At 45.1% G+C, this 12,900-nt stretch overlaps 18 non-coding genes across 18 annotated transcripts; all 18 read right to left on the bottom strand.

The window, feature by feature from the left end:
* Nucleotides 1-532: 532 nt before the first annotated feature.
* On the bottom strand, nt 533-604 carry trnaa-cgc (transfer RNA alanine (anticodon CGC)). The gene has a single exon. It is a non-coding gene; the product is annotated as a tRNA-Ala (tRNA).
* A 599-nt stretch (nt 605-1,203) lies between these two features.
* trnat-cgu (transfer RNA threonine (anticodon CGU)) lies at nt 1,204-1,275 on the bottom strand. Its single transcript has one exon. It is a non-coding gene; the product is annotated as a tRNA-Thr (tRNA).
* Nucleotides 1,276-1,829: 554 nt separating this feature from the next.
* Nucleotides 1,830-1,901, bottom strand: trnaa-cgc (transfer RNA alanine (anticodon CGC)). Its single transcript has one exon. It is a non-coding gene; the product is annotated as a tRNA-Ala (tRNA).
* Nucleotides 1,902-2,511: 610 nt separating this feature from the next.
* On the bottom strand, nt 2,512-2,583 carry trnat-cgu (transfer RNA threonine (anticodon CGU)). The gene has a single exon. It is a non-coding gene; the product is annotated as a tRNA-Thr (tRNA).
* Nucleotides 2,584-3,137: 554 nt separating this feature from the next.
* Nucleotides 3,138-3,209, bottom strand: trnaa-cgc (transfer RNA alanine (anticodon CGC)). The gene has a single exon. It is a non-coding gene; the product is annotated as a tRNA-Ala (tRNA).
* Nucleotides 3,210-3,819: 610 nt separating this feature from the next.
* trnat-cgu (transfer RNA threonine (anticodon CGU)) lies at nt 3,820-3,891 on the bottom strand. The gene has a single exon. It is a non-coding gene; the product is annotated as a tRNA-Thr (tRNA).
* A 547-nt stretch (nt 3,892-4,438) lies between these two features.
* Nucleotides 4,439-4,510, bottom strand: trnaa-cgc (transfer RNA alanine (anticodon CGC)). The gene has a single exon. It is a non-coding gene; the product is annotated as a tRNA-Ala (tRNA).
* A 610-nt stretch (nt 4,511-5,120) lies between these two features.
* On the bottom strand, nt 5,121-5,192 carry trnat-cgu (transfer RNA threonine (anticodon CGU)). Its single transcript has one exon. It is a non-coding gene; the product is annotated as a tRNA-Thr (tRNA).
* A 547-nt stretch (nt 5,193-5,739) lies between these two features.
* trnaa-cgc (transfer RNA alanine (anticodon CGC)) lies at nt 5,740-5,811 on the bottom strand. The gene has a single exon. It is a non-coding gene; the product is annotated as a tRNA-Ala (tRNA).
* A 1,236-nt stretch (nt 5,812-7,047) lies between these two features.
* trnaa-cgc (transfer RNA alanine (anticodon CGC)) lies at nt 7,048-7,119 on the bottom strand. The gene has a single exon. It is a non-coding gene; the product is annotated as a tRNA-Ala (tRNA).
* A 599-nt stretch (nt 7,120-7,718) lies between these two features.
* Nucleotides 7,719-7,790, bottom strand: trnat-cgu (transfer RNA threonine (anticodon CGU)). The gene has a single exon. It is a non-coding gene; the product is annotated as a tRNA-Thr (tRNA).
* Nucleotides 7,791-8,344: 554 nt separating this feature from the next.
* On the bottom strand, nt 8,345-8,416 carry trnaa-cgc (transfer RNA alanine (anticodon CGC)). The gene has a single exon. It is a non-coding gene; the product is annotated as a tRNA-Ala (tRNA).
* A 610-nt stretch (nt 8,417-9,026) lies between these two features.
* trnat-cgu (transfer RNA threonine (anticodon CGU)) lies at nt 9,027-9,098 on the bottom strand. Its single transcript has one exon. It is a non-coding gene; the product is annotated as a tRNA-Thr (tRNA).
* A 554-nt stretch (nt 9,099-9,652) lies between these two features.
* On the bottom strand, nt 9,653-9,724 carry trnaa-cgc (transfer RNA alanine (anticodon CGC)). The gene has a single exon. It is a non-coding gene; the product is annotated as a tRNA-Ala (tRNA).
* A 610-nt stretch (nt 9,725-10,334) lies between these two features.
* Nucleotides 10,335-10,406, bottom strand: trnat-cgu (transfer RNA threonine (anticodon CGU)). Its single transcript has one exon. It is a non-coding gene; the product is annotated as a tRNA-Thr (tRNA).
* A 547-nt stretch (nt 10,407-10,953) lies between these two features.
* Nucleotides 10,954-11,025, bottom strand: trnaa-cgc (transfer RNA alanine (anticodon CGC)). Its single transcript has one exon. It is a non-coding gene; the product is annotated as a tRNA-Ala (tRNA).
* A 610-nt stretch (nt 11,026-11,635) lies between these two features.
* On the bottom strand, nt 11,636-11,707 carry trnat-cgu (transfer RNA threonine (anticodon CGU)). Its single transcript has one exon. It is a non-coding gene; the product is annotated as a tRNA-Thr (tRNA).
* A 554-nt stretch (nt 11,708-12,261) lies between these two features.
* trnaa-cgc (transfer RNA alanine (anticodon CGC)) lies at nt 12,262-12,333 on the bottom strand. The gene has a single exon. It is a non-coding gene; the product is annotated as a tRNA-Ala (tRNA).
* Between the last annotated feature and the right edge of the window lie 567 nt (nt 12,334-12,900).

Below are 12,900 nucleotides of genomic sequence, written 5' to 3'. Positions count from 1 at the left end.
ATGTTGACCAGACACATAAGTTTCCTTCCAACTTGTGTTGGAAGAGTTTCAAAATGAAAACATCCTTCTGACTCATGAGTAAGTCAATGGATGGTGTTCCAGCAGCATCAGTAGTATCAGCATGAAGTATGACAGCATAAACTTCTGAACAGAACCCCCTTTAGAGGATGATGCTACCTGATTTGAATCGGAAACCGGAAATTTCGACAATGCATGAGTGTAACTGAATGTCAATTCTGCTCTAAGCACTAAGGAACATGCAGAAGCTCTAAGCTCTAAAGGTTCTGTACACAGGCAGAGATGCTGGGGATTGCAGGTTTCCAATATGGGTTCTGGCGTGACCTCAAAGAGCCAGCAGCCTGCCAGGGATGATACACAAAAAGCCTGCATGTACTATGGACCTGTTCCTGTCCAGAATGCAGTCCTCAAGCCAGAGTATGCATTCAGTACAGACTTGTACAGAGCTTTTCTAGAGGGCACTTGTACAAACGTTAGGGCAAATTAGGCTAATCTAACAATTCAGTATATAAGATGGAGATGCTGGGGATTGAACCCAGGACCTTGTACATGCGAAGCACACGCTCTACCACTGAGCTACATCCCCATGTTATTGACTCTTCCTTTATCTTTGGAAGCTGATCGTGCAAAGTCATGGGTGCTAACATTAAAAATAGCTCCAAAAACTTCCGAACAGAATGCCTTCTAGAAGGTGTCGCTACCCAATTTGAACCGGGAACTCGATTTGGACTACACAGGCAATTAATTGAACATAATTTTAGTCTTTTGAATGCTGGGGAAAACTAACGGCAACCATACAACACGTTGAAAATATGCTCACATGGAGCCCTTCATTTTCTGCCTGCAAGCACATGGCACACTTCTTGCCACCAGTCTGCCAAGTCCCAAAGGTAGGGTTCCAGTGTGGGTTCTGGTGTGACCTCAACCGGCCAGCAGTCTGCAAGTGATGCTACACAAAAACATTGCATCTTATAAGGATCTGTGTCTGTCTAGCATGAAGGCTTGTGGCAGTCCTCTAGCTACAGCAAAGCCTTATGTACAGAGTACCCAGAGCCAGCTGGAGGGTTCCAGTGAATGCATTGGATAGACATCTACTAGCCAAAAGTTTGTAAGGAATGCTCCACAAAAAAGTCAGCTACTACACCGCTGAAAATATCGAGATTCCGGAATTAGGACGGACATACAAGGCATGAACGTGGATCGAACCCGTGGTGTTCGGTTTACGAGACCGACGCCTTACCACTTGGCCATCACGCCTTGGCTACTAAATGACACCTGGATGTTGACCAGACACATAAGTTTCCTTCCAACTTGTGTTGGAAGAGTTTCAAAATGAAAACATCCTTCTGACTCATGAGTAAGTCAATGGATGGTGTTCCAGCAGCATCAGTAGTATCAGCATGAAGTATGACAGCATAAACTTCTGAACAGAACCCCTTTTAGAGGATGATGCTACCTGATTTGAATCGGAAACCGGAAATTTCGACAATGCATGAGTGTAACTGAATGTCAATTCTGCTCTAAGCACTAAGGAACATGCAGAAGCTCTAAGCTCTAAAGGTTCTGTACACAGGCAGAGATGCTGGGGATTGCAGGTTTCCAATATGGGTTCTGGCGTGACCTCAAAGAGCCAGCAGCCTGCCAGGGATGATACACAAAAAGCCTGCATGTACTATGGACCTGTGCCTGTCCAGAATGCAGTCCTCAAGCCAGAGTATGCATTCAGTACAGACTTGTACAGAGCTTTTCTAGAGGGCAGTTGTACAAACGTTAGGGCAAATTAGGCTAATCTAACAATTCAGTATATAAGATGGAGATGCTGGGGATTGAACCCAGGACCTTGTACATGCGAAGCACACGCTCTACCACTGAGCTACATCCCCATGTTATTGACTCTTCCTTTATCTTTGGAAGCTGATCGTGCAAAGTCATGGGTGCTAACATTAAAAATAGCTCCAAAAACTTCTGAACAGAATGCCTTCTAGAAGGTGTCGCTACCCAATTTGAACCGGGAACTCGATTTGGACTACACAGGCAATTAATTGAACATAATTTTAGTCTTTTGAATGCTGGTGAAAACTAACGGCAACCATACAACACGTTGAAAATATGCTCACATGGAGCCCTTCATTTTCTGCCTGCAAGCACATGGCACACTTCTTGCCACCAGTCTGCCAAGTCCCAAAGGTAGGGTTCCAGTGTGGGTTCTGGTGTGACCTCAACCGGCCAGCAGTCTGCAAGTGATGCTACACAAAAACATTGCATCTTATAAGGATCTGTGTCTGTCTAGCATGAAGGCTTGTGGCAGTCCTCTAGCTACAGCAAAGCCTTATGTACAGAGTACCCAGAGCCAGCTGGAGGGTTCCAGTGAATGCATTGGATAGACATCTACTAGCCAAAAGTTTGTAAGGAATGTTCCACAAAAAAGTCAGCTACTACGGACCTACTATGCCGCTGAAAATATCGAGATTCCGGAATTAGGACGGACATACAAGGCATGAACGTGGATCGAACCCGTGGTGTTCGGTTTACGAGACCGACGCCTTACCACTTGGCCATCACGCCTTGGCTACAAAATGACACCTGGATGTTGACCAGACACATAAGTTTCCTACCAACTTGTGTTGGAAGAGTTTCAAAATGAAAACATCCTTCTGACTCATGAGTAAGTCAATGGATGGTGTTCCAGCAGCATCAGTAGTATCAGCATGAAGTATGACAGCATAAACTTCTGAACAGAACCCCTTTTAGAGGATGATGCTACCTGATTTGAATCGGAAACCGGAAATTTCGACAATGCATGAGTGTAACTGAATGTCAATTCTGCTCTAAGCACTAAGGAACATGCAGAAGCTCTAAGCTCTAAAGGTTCTGTACACAGGCAGAGATGCTGGGGATTGCAGGTTTCCAATATGGGTTCTGGCGTGACCTCAAAGAGCCAGCAGCCTGCCAGGGATGATACACAAAAAGCCTGCATGTACTATCGACCTGTGCCTGTCCAGAATGCAGTCCTCAAGCCAGAGTATGCATTCAGTACAGACTTGTACAGAGCTTTTCTAGAGGGCAGTTGTACAAACGTTAGGGCAAATTAGGCTAATCTAACAATTCAGTATATAAGATGGAGATGCTGGGGATTGAACCCAGGACCTTGTACATGCGAAGCACACGCTCTACCACTGAGCTACATCCCCATGTTATTGACTCTTCCTTTATCTTTGGAAGCTGATCGTGCAAAGTCATGGGTGCTAACATTAAAAATAGCTCCAAAAACTTCTGAACAGGATGCCTTCTAGAAGGTGTCGCTACCCAATTTGAACCGGGAACTCGATTTGGACTACACAGGCATTTAATTGAACATAATTTTAGTCTTTTGAATGCTGGTGAAAACTAACGGCAACCATACAACACGTTGAAAATATGCTCACATGGAGCCCTTCATTTTCTGCCTGCAAGCACATGGCACACTTCTTGCCACCAGTCTGCCAAGTCCCAAAGGTAGGGTTCCAGTGTGGGTTCTGGTGTGACCTCAACCGGCCAGCAGTCTGCAAGTGATGCTACACAAAAACATTGCATCTTATAAGGATCTGTGTCTGTCTAGCATGAAGGCTTGTGGCAGTCCTCTAGCTACAGCAAAGCCTTATGTACAGAGTACCCAGAGCCAGCTGGAGGGTTCCAGTGAATGCATTGGATAGACATCTACTAGCCAAAAGTTTGTAAGGAATGTTCCACAAAAAAGTCAGCTACTACGGACCTACTATGCCGCTGAAAATATCGAGATTCCGGAATTAGGACGGACATACAAGGCATGAACGTGGATCGAACCCGTGGTGTTCGGTTTACGAGACCGACGCCTTACCACTTGGCCATCACGCCTTGGCTACAAAATGACACCTGGATGTTGACCAGACACATAAGTTTCCTACCAACTTGTGTTGGAAGAGTTTCAAAATGAAAACATCCTTCTGACTCATGAGTAAGTCAATGGATGGTGTTCCAGCAGCATCAGTAGTATCAGCATGAAGTATGACAGCATAAACTTCTGAACAGAACCCCTTTTAGAGGATGATGCTACCTGATTTGAATCGGAAACTGGAAATTTCGACAATGCATGAGTGTAACTGAATGTCAATTCTGCTCTAAGCACTAAGGAACATGCAGAAGCTCTAAAGGTTCTGTACACAGGCAGATATGCTGGGGATTGCAGGTTTCCAATATGGGTTCTGGCGTGACCTCAAAGAGCCAGCAGCCTGCCAGGGATGATACACAAAAAGCCTGCATGTACTATGAACCTGTGCCTGTCCAGAATGCAGTCCTCAAGCCAGAGTATGCATTCAGTACAGACTTGTACAGAGCATTTCTAGAGGGCAGTTGTACAAACGTTAGGGCAAATTAGGCTAATCTAACAATTCAGTATATAAGATGGAGATGCTGGGGATTGAACCCAGGACCTTGTACATGCGAAGCACACGCTCTACCACTGAGCTACATCCCCATGTTATTGACTCTTCCTTTATCTTTGGAAGCTGATCGTGCAAAGTCATGGGTGCTAACATTAAAAATAGCTCCAAAAACTTCTGAACAGAATGCCTTCTAGAAGGTGTCGCTACCCAATTTGAACCGGGAACTCGATTTGGACTACACAGGCAATTGATTGAACATAATTTTAGTCTTTTGAATGCTGGTGAAAACTAACGGCAACCATACAACACGTTGAAAATATGCTCACATGGAGCCCTTCATTTTCTGCCTGCAAGCACATGGCACACTTCTTGCCACCAGTCTGCCAAGTCCCAAAGGTAGGGTTCCAGTGTGGGTTCTGGTGTGACCTCAACCGGCCAGCAGTCTGCAAGTGATGCTACACAAAAACATTGCATCTTATAAGGATCTGTGTCTGTCTAGCATGAAGGCTTGTGGCAGTCCACTAGCTACAGCAAAGCCTTATGTACAGAGTACCCTGAGCCAGCTGGAGGGTTCCAGTGAATGCATTGGATAGACATCTACTAGCCAAAAGTTTGTAAGGAATGCTCCACAAAAAAGTCAGCTACTACGGACCTACTATGCGGCTCAAAATTCCGAGATTATGGAATTAGGACGGACATACAAGGCATGAACGGGGATCGAACCCGTGGTCTTCGGTTTACGAGACCGACGCCTTACCACTTGGCCATCATGCCTTGGCTACAAAATGACACCTGGATGTTGACCAGACACATAAGTTTCCTACCAACTTGTGTTGGAAGAGTTTCAAAATGAAAACATCCTTCTGACTCATGAGTAAGTCAATGGATGGTGTTCCAGCAGCATCAGTAGTATCAGCATGAAGTATGACAGCATAAACTTCTGAACAGAACCCCTTTTAGAGGATGATGCTACCTGATTTGAATCGGAAACTGGAAATTTCGACAATGCATGAGTGTAACTGAATGTCAATTCTGCTCTAAGCACTAAGGAACATGCAGAAGCTCTAAAGGTTCTGTACACAGGCAGATATGCTGGGGATTGCAGGTTTCCAATATGGGTTCTGGCGTGACCTCAAAGAGCCAGCAGCCTGCCAGGGATGATACACAAAAAGCCTGCATGTACTATGAACCTGTGCCTGTCCAGAATGCAGTCCTCAAGCCAGAGTATGCATTCAGTACAGACTTGTACAGAGCATTTCTAGAGGGCAGTTGTACAAACGTTAGGGCAAATTAGGCTAATCTAACAATTCAGTATATAAGATGGAGATGCTGGGGATTGAACCCAGGACCTTGTACATGCGAAGCACACGCTCTACCACTGAGCTACATCCCCATGTTATTGACTCTTCCTTTATCTTTGGAAGCTGATCGTGCAAAGTCATGGGTGCTAACATTAAAAATAGCTCCAAAAACTTCTGAACAGAATGCCTTCTAGAAGGTGTCGCTACCCAATTTGAACCGGGAACTCGATTTGGACTACACAGGCAATTAATTGAACATAATTTTAGTCTTTTGAATGCTGGTGAAAACTAACGGCAACCATACAACACGTTGAAAATATGCTCACATGGAGCCCTTCATTTTCTGCCTGCAAGCACATGGCACACTTCTTGCCACCAGTCTGCCAAGTCCCAAAGGTAGGGTTCCAGTGTGGGTTCTGGTGTGACCTCAACCGGCCAGCAGTCTGCAAGTGATGCTACACAAAAACATTGCATCTTATAAGGATCTGTGTCTGTCTAGCATGAAGGCTTGTGGCAGTCCTCTAGCTACAGCAAAGCCTTATGTACAGAGTACCCTGAGCCAGCTGGAGGGTTCCAGTGAATGCATTGGATAGACATCTACTAGCCAAAAGTTTGTAAGGAATGCTCCACAAAAAAGTCAGCTACTACGGACCTACTATGCGGCTCAAAATTTCGAGATTATGGAATTAGGACAGACATACAAGGCATGAACAGGGATCGAACTCGTGGTCTTCGGTTTACGAGACCGACGCCTTACAACTTGGCCATCACGCCTTGGCTACTAAATGACACCTGGATGTTGACCAGACACATAAGTTTCCTTCCAACTTGTGTTGGAAGAGTTTCAAAATGAAAACATCCTTCTGACTCATGAGTAAGTCAATGGATGGTGTTCCAGCAGCATCAGTAGTATCAGCATGAAGTATGACAGCATAAACTTCTGAACAGAACCCCTTTTAGAGGATGATGCTACCTGATTTGAATCGGAAACCGGAAATTTCGACAATGCATGAGTGTAACTGAATGTCAATTCTGCTCTAAGCACTAAGGAACATGCAGAAGCTCTAAGCTCTAAAGGTTCTGTACACAGGCAGAGATGCTGGGGATTGCAGGTTTCCAATATGGGTTCTGGCGTGACCTCAAAGAGCCAGCAGCCTGCCAGGGATGATACACAAAAAGCCTGCATGTACTATGGACCTGTTCCTGTCCAGAATGCAGTCCTCAAGCCAGAGTATGCATTCAGTACAGACTTGTACAGAGCTTTTCTAGAGGGCACTTGTACAAACGTTAGGGCAAATTAGGCTAATCTAACAATTCAGTATATAAGATGGAGATGCTGGGGATTGAACCCAGGACCTTGTACATGCGAAGCACACGCTCTACCACTGAGCTACATCCCCATGTTATTGACTCTTCCTTTATCTTTGGAAGCTGATCGTGCAAAGTCATGGGTGCTAACATTAAAAATAGCTCCAAAAACTTCTGAACAGAATGCCTTCTAGAAGGTGTCGCTACCCAATTTGAACCGGGAACTCGATTTGGACTACACAGGCAATTAATTGAACATAATTTTAGTCTTTTGAATGCTGGGGAAAACTAACGGCAACCATACAACACGTTGAAAATATGCTCACATGGAGCCCTTCATTTTCTGCCTGCAAGCACATGGCACACTTCTTGCCACCAGTCTGCCAAGTCCCAAAGGTAGGGTTCCAGTGTGGGTTCTGGTGTGACCTCAACCGGCCAGCAGTCTGCAAGTGATGCTACACAAAAACATTGCATCTTATAAGGATCTGTGTCTGTCTAGCATGAAGGCTTGTGGCAGTCCTCTAGCTACAGCAAAGCCTTATGTACAGAGTACCCAGAGCCAGCTGGAGGGTTCCAGTGAATGCATTGGATAGACATCTACTAGCCAAAAGTTTGTAAGGAATGCTCCACAAAAAAGTCAGCTACTACACCGCTGAAAATATCGAGATTCCGGAATTAGGACGGACATACAAGGCATGAACATGGATCGAACCCGTGGTGTTCGGTTTACGAGACCGACGCCTTACCACTTGGCCATCACGCCTTGGCTACTAAATGACACCTGGATGTTGACCAGACACATAAGTTTCCTTCCAACTTGTGTTGGAAGAGTTTCAAAATGAAAACATCCTTCTGACTCATGAGTAAGTCAATGGATGGTGTTCCAGCAGCATCAGTAGTATCAGCATGAAGTATGACAGCATAAACTTCTGAACAGAACCCCTTTTAGAGGATGATGCTACCTGATTTGAATCGGAAACCGGAAATTTCGACAATGCATGAGTGTAACTGAATGTCAATTCTGCTCTAAGCACTAAGGAACATGCAGAAGCTCTAAGCTCTAAAGGTTCTGTACACAGGCAGAGATGCTGGGGATTGCAGGTTTCCAATATGGGTTCTGGCGTGACCTCAAAGAGCCAGCAGCCTGCCAGGGATGATACACAAAAAGCCTGCATGTACTATGGACCTGTGCCTGTCCAGAATGCAGTCCTCAAGCCAGAGTATGCATTCAGTACAGACTTGTACAGAGCTTTTCTAGAGGGCAGTTGTACAAACGTTAGGGCAAATTAGGCTAATCTAACAATTCAGTATATAAGATGGAGATGCTGGGGATTGAACCCAGGACCTTGTACATGCGAAGCACACGCTCTACCACTGAGCTACATCCCCATGTTATTGACTCTTCCTTTATCTTTGGAAGCTGATCGTGCAAAGTCATGGGTGCTAACATTAAAAATAGCTCCAAAAACTTCTGAACAGAATGCCTTCTAGAAGGTGTCGCTACCCAATTTGAACCGGGAACTCGATTTGGACTACACAGGCAATTAATTGAACATAATTTTAGTCTTTTGAATGCTGGTGAAAACTAACGGCAACCATACAACACGTTGAAAATATGCTCACATGGAGCCCTTCATTTTCTGCCTGCAAGCACATGGCACACTTCTTGCCACCAGTCTGCCAAGTCCCAAAGGTAGGGTTCCAGTGTGGGTTCTGGTGTGACCTCAACCGGCCAGCAGTCTGCAAGTGATGCTACACAAAAACATTGCATCTTATAAGGATCTGTGTCTGTCTAGCATGAAGGCTTGTGGCAGTCCTCTAGCTACAGCAAAGCCTTATGTACAGAGTACCCAGAGCCAGCTGGAGGGTTCCAGTGAATGCATTGGATAGACATCTACTAGCCAAAAGTTTGTAAGGAATGTTCCACAAAAAAGTCAGCTACTACGGACCTACTATGCCGCTGAAAATATCGAGATTCCGGAATTAGGACGGACATACAAGGCATGAACGTGGATCGAACCCGTGGTGTTCGGTTTACGAGACCGACGCCTTACCACTTGGCCATCACGCCTTGGCTACAAAATGACACCTGGATGTTGACCAGACACATAAGTTTCCTACCAACTTGTGTTGGAAGAGTTTCAAAATGAAAACATCCTTCTGACTCATGAGTAAGTCAATGGATGGTGTTCCAGCAGCATCAGTAGTATCAGCATGAAGTATGACAGCATAAACTTCTGAACAGAACCCCTTTTAGAGGATGATGCTACCTGATTTGAATCGGAAACCGGAAATTTCGACAATGCATGAGTGTAACTGAATGTCAATTCTGCTCTAAGCACTAAGGAACATGCAGAAGCTCTAAGCTCTAAAGGTTCTGTACACAGGCAGAGATGCTGGGGATTGCAGGTTTCCAATATGGGTTCTGGCGTGACCTCAAAGAGCCAGCAGCCTGCCAGGGATGATACACAAAAAGCCTGCATGTACTATCGACCTGTGCCTGTCCAGAATGCAGTCCTCAAGCCAGAGTATGCATTCAGTACAGACTTGTACAGAGCTTTTCTAGAGGGCAGTTGTACAAACGTTAGGGCAAATTAGGCTAATCTAACAATTCAGTATATAAGATGGAGATGCTGGGGATTGAACCCAGGACCTTGTACATGCGAAGCACACGCTCTACCACTGAGCTACATCCCCATGTTATTGACTCTTCCTTTATCTTTGGAAGCTGATCGTGCAAAGTCATGGGTGCTAACAATAAAAATAGCTCCAAAAACTTCTGAACAGGATGCCTTCTAGAAGGTGTCGCTACCCAATTTGAACCGGGAACTCGATTTGGACTACACAGGCAATTAATTGAACATAATTTTAGTCTTTTGAATGCTGGTGAAAACTAACGGCAACCATACAACACGTTGAAAATATGCTCACATGGAGCCCTTCATTTTCTGCCTGCAAGCACATGGCACACTTCTTGCCACCAGTCTGCCAAGTCCCAAAGGTAGGGTTCCAGTGTGGGTTCTGGTGTGACCTCAACCGGCCAGCAGTCTGCAAGTGATGCTACACAAAAACATTGCATCTTATAAGGATCTGTGTCTGTCTAGCATGAAGGCTTGTGGCAGTCCTCTAGCTACAGCAAAGCCTTATGTACAGAGTACCCAGAGCCAGCTGGAGGGTTCCAGTGAATGCATTGGATAGACATCTACTAGCCAAAAGTTTGTAAGGAATGTTCCACAAAAAAGTCAGCTACTACGGACCTACTATGCCGCTGAAAATATCGAGATTCCGGAATTAGGACGGACATACAAGGCATGAACGTGGATCGAACCCGTGGTGTTCGGTTTACGAGACCGACGCCTTACCACTTGGCCATCACGCCTTGGCTACAAAATGACACCTGGATGTTGACCAGACACATAAGTTTCCTACCAACTTGTGTTGGAAGAGTTTCAAAATGAAAACATCCTTCTGACTCATGAGTAAGTCAATGGATGGTGTTCCAGCAGCATCAGTAGTATCAGCATGAAGTATGACAGCATAAACTTCTGAACAGAACCCCTTTTAGAGGATGATGCTACCTGATTTGAATCGGAAACCGGAAATTTCGACAATGCATGAGTGTAACTGAATGTCAATTCTGCTCTAAGCACTAAGGAACATGCAGAAGCTCTAAAGGTTCTGTACACAGGCAGATATGCTGGGGATTGCAGGTTTCCAATATGGGTTCTGGCGTGACCTCAAAGAGCCAGCAGCCTGCCAGGGATGATACACAAAAAGCCTGCATGTACTATGAACCTGTGCCTGTCCAGAATGCAGTCCTCAAGCCAGAGTATGCATTCAGTACAGACTTGTACAGAGCATTTCTAGAGGGCAGTTGTACAAACGTTAGGGCAAATTAGGCTAATCTAACAATTCAGTATATAAGATGGAGATGCTGGGGATTGAACCCAGGACCTTGTACATGCGAAGCACACGCTCTACCACTGAGCTACATCCCCATGTTATTGACTCTTCCTTTATCTTTGGAAGCTGATCGTGCAAAGTCATGGGTGCTAACATTAAAAATAGCTCCAAAAACTTCTGAACAGAATGCCTTCTAGAAGGTGTCGCTACCCAATTTGAACCGGGAACTCGATTTGGACTACACAGGCAATTAATTGAACATAATTTTAGTCTTTTGAATGCTGGTGAAAACTAACGGCAACCATACAACACGTTGAAAATATGCTCACATGGAGCCCTTCATTTTCTGCCTGCAAGCACATGGCACACTTCTTGCCACCAGTCTGCCAAGTCCCAAAGGTAGGGTTCCAGTGTGGGTTCTGGTGTGACCTCAACCGGCCAGCAGTCTGCAAGTGATGCTACACAAAAACATTGCATCTTATAAGGATCTGTGTCTGTCTAGCATGAAGGCTTGTGGCAGTCCTCTAGCTACAGCAAAGCCTTATGTACAGAGTACCCAGAGCCAGCTGGAGGGTTCCAGTGAATGCATTGGATAGACATCTACTAGCCAAAAGTTTGTAAGGAATGTTCCACAAAAAAGTCAGCTACTACGGACCTACTATGCCGCTGAAAATATCGAGATTCCGGAATTAGGACGGACATACAAGGCATGAACGTGGATCGAACCCGTGGTGTTCGGTTTACGAGACCGACGCCTTACCACTTGGCCATCACGCCTTGGCTACAAAATGACACCTGGATGTTGACCAGACACATAAGTTTCCTACCAACTTGTGTTGGAAGAGTTTCAAAATGAAAACATCCTTCTGACTCATGAGTAAGTCAATGGATGGTGTTCCAGCAGCATCAGTAGTATCAGCATGAAGTATGACAGCATAAACTTCTGAACAGAACCCCTTTTAGAGGATGATGCTACCTGATTTGAATCGGAAACCGGAAATTTCGACAATGCATGAGTGTAACTGAATGTCAATTCTGCTCTAAGCACTAAGGAACATGCAGAAGCTCTAAGCTCTAAAGGTTCTGTACACAGGCAGAGATGCTGGGGATTGCAGGTTTCCAATATGGGTTCTGGCGTGACCTCAAAGAGCCAGCAGCCTGCCAGGGATGATACACAAAAAGCCTGCATGTACTATGAACCTGTGCCTGTCCAGAATGCAGTCCTCAAGCCAGAGTATGCATTCAGTACAGACTTGTACAGAGCATTTCTAGAGGGCAGTTGTACAAACGTTAGGGCAAATTAGGCTAATCTAACAATTCAGTATATAAGATGGAGATGCTGGGGATTGAACCCAGGACCTTGTACATGCGAAGCACACGCTCTACCACTGAGCTACATCCCCATGTTATTGACTCTTCCTTTATCTTTGGAAGCTGATCGTGCAAAGTCATGGGTGCTAACATTAAAAATAGCTCCAAAAACTTCTGAACAGAATGCCTTCTAGAAGGTGTCGCTACCCAATTTGAACCGGGAACTCGATTTGGACTACACAGGCAATTAATTGAACATAATTTTAGTCTTTTGAATGCTGGTGAAAACTAACGGCAACCATACAACACGTTGAAAATATGCTCACATGGAGCCCTTCATTTTCTGCCTGCAAGCACATGGCACACTTCTTGCCACCAGTCTGCCAAGTCCCAAAGGTAGGGTTCCAGTGTGGGTTCTGGTGTGACCTCAACCGGCCAGCAGTCTGCAAGTGATGCTACACAAAAACATTGCATCTTATAAGGATCTGTGTCTGTCTAGCATGAAGGCTTGTGGCAGTCCTCTAGCTACAGCAAAGCCTTATGTACAGAGTACCCTGAGCCAGCTGGAGGGTTCCAGTGAATGCATAGGATAGACATCTACTAGCCAAAAGTTTGTAAGGAATGCTCCACAAAAAAGTCAGCTACTACGGACCTACTAT

Source organism: Brachyhypopomus gauderio, unplaced genomic scaffold, assembly GCF_052324685.1.
Source record: "Brachyhypopomus gauderio isolate BG-103 unplaced genomic scaffold, BGAUD_0.2 sc65, whole genome shotgun sequence".
Lineage (NCBI taxonomy): Eukaryota > Metazoa > Chordata > Actinopteri > Gymnotiformes > Hypopomidae > Brachyhypopomus > Brachyhypopomus gauderio.
The sequence above is the reverse complement of the archived record's forward strand: the minus strand, read 5'-3'. Positions and strand labels throughout refer to the sequence as shown.